The sequence below is a fragment of the Otolemur garnettii genome, unplaced genomic scaffold (assembly GCF_000181295.1).
Source record: "Otolemur garnettii isolate 467f Iridium unplaced genomic scaffold, OtoGar3 scaffold00031, whole genome shotgun sequence".
NCBI classification, from domain to species: domain Eukaryota; kingdom Metazoa; phylum Chordata; class Mammalia; order Primates; family Galagidae; genus Otolemur; species Otolemur garnettii.
In genome coordinates this window covers 14,531,526-14,537,941 of record NW_003852426.1, presented here as the reverse complement: position 1 = coordinate 14,537,941, position 6,416 = coordinate 14,531,526, and positions in this window count along the sequence as shown.

Genomic DNA, 6,416 nt, shown 5'->3' with positions numbered 1-6,416 from the left:
CACATCTTGTGTCACTGGAAGGTTTTCAAGGGCAGTAACACACACGGAGCTGTCATCTCTGTCTTCTGGAATACCTCCTGCTGGACCAGCTCCTAAAAAAGCTGTTTTACAGTGAAATTTTTTTTTAATAAGTAGAAGTATACTCTAAAATAACGATTAAAAAGAGTAGCACAGTAGACATGTAAACATGTAACACTGTTGTTTATTATTAAGTCTCTACTGTACATAATTGTATGTGCTGTCCTTTTGTACAATTGGCAGTGCAGTAGACTTGTTTACACTAGCATCACCACAAAGACGTGAGTAATGATGACGTTACAACAGCTATGACATCACTAAGCAATAGGAATTTTTCAGCTGCCTTATAATCTTAATGGGACTACCATCGTACATGTGATCCATTACTGACCATAACTTGTCATGCAGAATCAAAATGTCATGAGCTGAAAGAAAATAATGGGCAGCCTATAATCCCAAACCTGGAAAAAATTATTCAAGAGTTGTTGCAGAGGGAGTGGCCCAAAAAAAATGGCAAAAATATTTTCTGTCTCCCCAACTTTTGGGGAACTGAAACCTGCATCCCTGCCTTAGGCCAGTGGTCAGAAGAGGCAGGGAAGGTAATGTATAAAAATTAAGAGAATTAATTACTAGTGGACTCACACTAATAAAATTTTTTTTTTTCAGACAGAGTCTTACTCTGTTGTCCAGGCTAGAGTGCCATGGCCTCAGCCTAGCTAACGGCAACCTCAAACCCCTGGGCTCAAGCAATCCTCCTGCTTCAGCCCTCCAAGTAGCTGGGACTAGAGGCCTATACCACCACACCTGGCTAATTTTTTCTTTTCTTTTTCTTTTCTTTTTTTTTTTTTTTTGAGACAGACTCTCACTCAATCACCCTGGGATTGAATGCCATGGTGGGTTTTTTTTCTTTGTTTGTTTGTTTTGTGTGTGTGTGTGTTTTGTTTGTTTTTTGGCAGTTTTTGGCCAGGGGCTGGGTTTGAACCTGCCACCTCCAGCAAATGGGGCCAGCGCCCTACTCCTTTGAGCCACAGGCGCTGCCTTGAATGCCACAGTGTTATAGCTCACAGCAACCTCAAACTCTTGGGCTCAAGTAATCCTCTTGCCTCTGCCTCCCATGTAACCGGGACTACTGGCGTCCACCACAATGCCTGGCTATTTTAAGAGACCAGATCTGGCTCTTTTTTAGGCTGGTGTTGAACTCCTGAGCTCAAGTGATCCACTCACCTCAGCCTCCCAGAGTGGTAGGATTACAGGCGTGAGCCACTGTACCTGGCCCTGGCTATTTTTTTCCAGTTTTAGTATAAGCAAAGACTTTCTTTGCTCAGGCTGGTCTCAAACTTCTGACCTCAAGCAATCCTCCCATGCTGGCCTCCCTAGTGCTAGGATTACAGGCAGGAGCCACAGCACCCAGCCTAATAAGATATTTTTTAGGCAGAAGGAAATAATCCTAAATGGATCAGAAATGTGGGAAGGAATGAAGAGCAATGAAAATGGCAAACATGTGGATAAATATCAGGTAATATTGTCTGTATATAAGAATAATAATGGTTTGTTAAGCTGTCAAGGTCCTTCCTTGCTTGCATTTAGGAGGAAGAGAGTAAAAGGATCAATTCGTATTAGAATTTGTTATAAATGCTTGCTATGCTCTCTGAGTAGCTACTAAAAAACTTTAAAAGAGTGAATAACTTCTAAGTTAATAGAGAGGGATAATTGAATAAAGTAATTCTAACAGAAGGCAAAGAAAGGAACAAAGGAATATAGGTGAGTGGACATATAGAAAGCACTTAGTAAGACAACAGGCTTAAATTCAAGTATAAAAGTAATTTCATTATATTAATATATAAAATTATTAAATTCTCCCACTAAAAAGTAAAGATTTTCAGACTTAGTCTGTATAAATACCCAAATCTAACTGTACACTATTTATTTATTTTTATTTTTTTTATTTTTTTTGAGACAGAGCCTCAAGCTGTCCCCCTGGGTAGAGTGCTGTGGCATCATAGCTCACAGCATAGCTCACAGCAACCTCCAACTCCTGGGCTCAAGCGAGTCTCCTGCCTCAGCCTCCCAAGTAGCTGGGACCACAGGCGTCCGCCACAACGCCCGGCTATTTTTTTTGGTTGCAGCCATCATTGTTGTTTTGGCGGGCCCGGGCTGGATTCGAACCCGACACCTTAGGTGTATGTGTCTGGAGCCTTAGCCACCTGAGCCATAGGTGCTGAGCCACTGTACACTATTTATACAGATATACCTAAAAGATAAAGGTAAAGAATGAAAAAAGATATAACACTAACAAAAACAGAAAACTAGTATAACTATATTAAATTCAGACAAAATAGGTTTTAAAGCAAAAAGCATTACTGGGAAAAAATTATCACTGGATATAGAGAGAGACAGGGAGTTCATAATGATATCAAGTTCAGTTTACCATGAAGATGAAATAATTCTACATGTTTCAGGCACTAGTAACTTGGCCTCAAAATCCAGTTGGTTCTCTGTGTCTATGGGTTCCACTTCCATGGATTCAACCAAATGTAGATAAAAAATAATACAAATAAAATATAGTATAATAACCATTTACATAGTATTTCTATTGTATTAGGTATTATACATAATGTAGAGATGATGTGCATAGATTATATGTACATACTACATCACTTCTATAAGGGACTTGAGCATCCTTAGATTTTGGTCTTTGTATTTGGTCCCCTGTGGGTACCAAGCAGATACATATAAAGCAAAAATTGACAGAACCATATTTTTATACTTCAGATTCCTTTTCTGTCTTCATGGGGTTACAGAAGCTAGCCATTTTGGGTATCTCTCTCAGAAATATCCTATCTGGCTCACTCAAGGAGTCACATTAAGACAAGAAGTCATGTTGGCTAACTCACTCCACGATTAGTGCCTTACCCATCTTCTGACACAGTTTTCCTACACAGCTACCCGATGGCTTCCAATTGCAAGTACCTAAAACTTTTTCTGGCTTCAGAGCATGCTTCTGCTTGGGAGACTAGGGCAGGCATGCCAGAGTGGATAGGAGTCTAATGCTCTCAGGACCCATCCTCAATCAAGGACTGATGTGAGTCAGTGCATAAACACCTTCAACTCTCTTGTCCTTCAAGGAATAACTCAGAGGTGTATGTTCTACTGCCTCCTAGAGATTTCCAGCAAGATTGACCACCAGTTGTCCACAGTGGTAACTGTCTTGAGAGAACACTCCTTGGCTGGCTTCCTTTTCCTACCTGATTTGCCCATGGCCCTACTAGCATTTCTTGAGATCACCTTCTAAATAAATTATATTCATTATCTTCCAGGGGAATTCAAACCAAGATGGTATCCTGTTTCGATGATAAGGACATCACCAATCCCTGCAGTGTCGCTTATCTCTGAGGTGATCTCCATTCCCTCACTGCATCCCCTTGACCTGGTCCTCAACCATGAGTGGATTTCACCTAGACTGCTGTGACAGTGGCTTCCTGCCCTGGTAACTTCCCTCGCTTTGCTTCTCTGCAGGCAGCCCTGGGAACCTTCTGATCATGCATAGAACTCATAATTGCACAAGTTCTACTCCGATATTTTCAGGGACTTCCCATTGCCCATAGTAGAAAATCTCAGTACTCAGCTCCATACTCAAAGTCCTTATGATCTAGGCACAAGTCACTTTCCAGTCATCTCCATCCTCCCACTATCTTCCACCTTTCTTTCCAAAACCTGTGCTTATTTCTCAGCTACCTTTACTTCCGGGCTCCAGTCCTCATCCCCACCATTGCCCATTGTGCCTGCCCAACTTCCAGGAGTCACAAACCCACAAGTCATGCTTCATGGTTGCACTCAAACGGCACCTCTATAAAATCTGCCACGTGTTTCACATTACTCTCTGTCTCTCCCACAGTGCCCCAAACTTGGTGATTACCAGTGGATTTTGAGAACAGACCCCCTCTGAAATCCTCAAGAAGCAGAACTCTTGGGCACCCTTTATTAGAATGCCTAGAAGATAAGTTTGCTGTGTAACTTTGGGCCAGTCCCTGATCCTCCCTGGCTTTTAGTTTCTACAATTGCACAAGAAGTCCTTGGACTAGAATCAGTGTTTCTCCAAGAAGAGAAGGGTTGCAATTCATTGTGTGAACTGCCTTGTATATTGTAGGACATTTGGTATCTGGCACCAAATGCCAGAGCATCTCTAATCACTCTGATAATTAAAAATACTCCAGAACATTTTCAAACACTCTAGGAACCTTCCCCACAAGACCAGGTGATTCCTTAGGACCTGCCAGCTTAGATAATCTTAGAATCCTCTGGCTGGTGCATAGGAACAAGGTGGCCCAGAAACATACAGAGGTCTGAGTGGTGGGCCAGTGATGGGGAAAAAGCTGGACCCAAGGTGGAGATGATGTCCAGGTTATGTCCTCGCATCTGAGGACAGAACTAGTGTCTATTTCCTAGCCTTCAGAGGGGGCACAAACTTTCAGGTGGTTTTGACATGCCTTCTCATGTGAGGAGCTCCAGTCCGCCTGACAGACAAAATCCAGAGAGTAAGTGATGCCCCCAGTGAGGAATGGGCCTCCCATAGCAAAAAACTCTATAGGTGGGGGCTGGCTGGGGCTTGGCAGGGATCATGTGCCAAGTGAAGATGGAATAGCAAGCAAGAAGAGGCAGTTTTCCTATGCAGCCCATCATAGGAGGGTGGGGGGGATGAGTAGGGGACACTTGTGACTTGGGGAGCTGGAGTGGTCTCAAGACTGACCACCAGGCAGGCCAGCAGTGATGAGAAGAAGCAGAATGGTTGCGACAGCACTCCCACTAGGGAGGCTGCAAACACATCCGTTTGTCTAGACTGATGGCAGAGTGGGGAAGGGGCAGAGAAAGGTTGCTGTGTAAATGAGAGTGATGGAAGGCAGCAGGGAGGGATGAGACAACTGCAGAGTGGCCTGTGCGTGGAGGTGGTGTGGTAGGCCCTGGGCAAACCAGAGTGTTGCCCAACATGGAGAACCCAGGGTGAGTTTTCAGGAGGTTCTGGGAATCATTCCATTTATTAACTCACTGAGTCATCCATTCAACAAGCATCTTGGGATTGGCATGAGACCACCTTAATCTTGTATATGTTCTGGGTCTATAATCCATCTGGGGTGAGGTGTCAGAACTTTAGTGACTGGTAAAGGAGGAATTTGGGCAGGGATGAATTTGACAGTATTTTACCAACTGAGTTCAGGGGAGGTAGATCTGAATTGAGATAACTGGCCTTAAGCAAATGATGGGGTTCTTGGCAGGGGAGAGGGAAGTGGAAGGCTGAAAAGGCAGGTGCCGGGCACTGTATCACCTGATCTAATGCTCCCAACCACCCAGTGAGCTGGAGGCTCTGATACCCCCATTTTGCAGATGAACAAACAATAGCCTAGTCCTTGACTTCAGCGGAGTGTTTCTTCAGACTCATACAGCTTGGCTAGCCCTTGCTGTGATGTCTGCAATCTTGTTGTGGTCCTTCTGACAGCAACATCGGTCCCCATGGTAGCACTACATTGGTTTTCCAGAAGTCTAGTTATATGGCTGGTCTCCCAGAATCTGCTCGCCCATAGGCAAACTCATAAAACAGAATTTTTAAACTTTCCACACCAACGACCAAGTCTTGGTGACTCTACCAAGCACCTAAGAATGTAAGCTAATGTATTCTGAGTGTGTATTATGTGCCTGGCACTGCTCTCAGCAATGCAGATGTATTAACTCATTTAATCCTCACACCAACCAGGGAGGGAGATATCACTGTCAGCCTCATTTTTCAGGTGGAGAAATAGAAGCCCTGAAAAGCTGAATAATTTGCCTACAGTCTCACAAAGATTCAAATACATGTGTGCCGGCTCCACGGGCCCCAGAAATCTGGAGGGGCTGACTGAAGCAGGTCATCCCCCGGAGTTAAGGACAGCTGGATTTGGGCTCTCGAAGCTTGAAGTTCATTTCTGGCCTCACCACCAATTAGCTGTGTGACCTGAAACACATCACTTACTCTCGGTGAAATCCCATTTTCTCCCTGGTGGAATGAAAAGGTTGAACTGGATGATCCCTAGCCCGGTTGCAGCTCTGACATTTCAAGAGGCTTCATCAGGCTAAAATAAGCAAGAACCACGTTGCGGTTGGGAAAGGGCAGCCTGGGACGTGCGTGCATGGAAGCTGGGAGGCTCTCCGTGCTGAGGGGGCGTAGAGGGCTAATTGTAAGTGCATGAGCTCAGCTGGGGGCCACTTTCTCCCCTCTGTGCCCACAGCTGGCTGTGAGTCACTGCTGGGTCACTGGCCACAGCAGGGCTGTTGGAGACAAGGAAGGCCCTGAGCATGGACAGAAGACAAGTCTGACCCGGTGCTAGCCTTGACCCCTGCCCCCTGGGGGAGGCCTGTGTGCTCTTCTC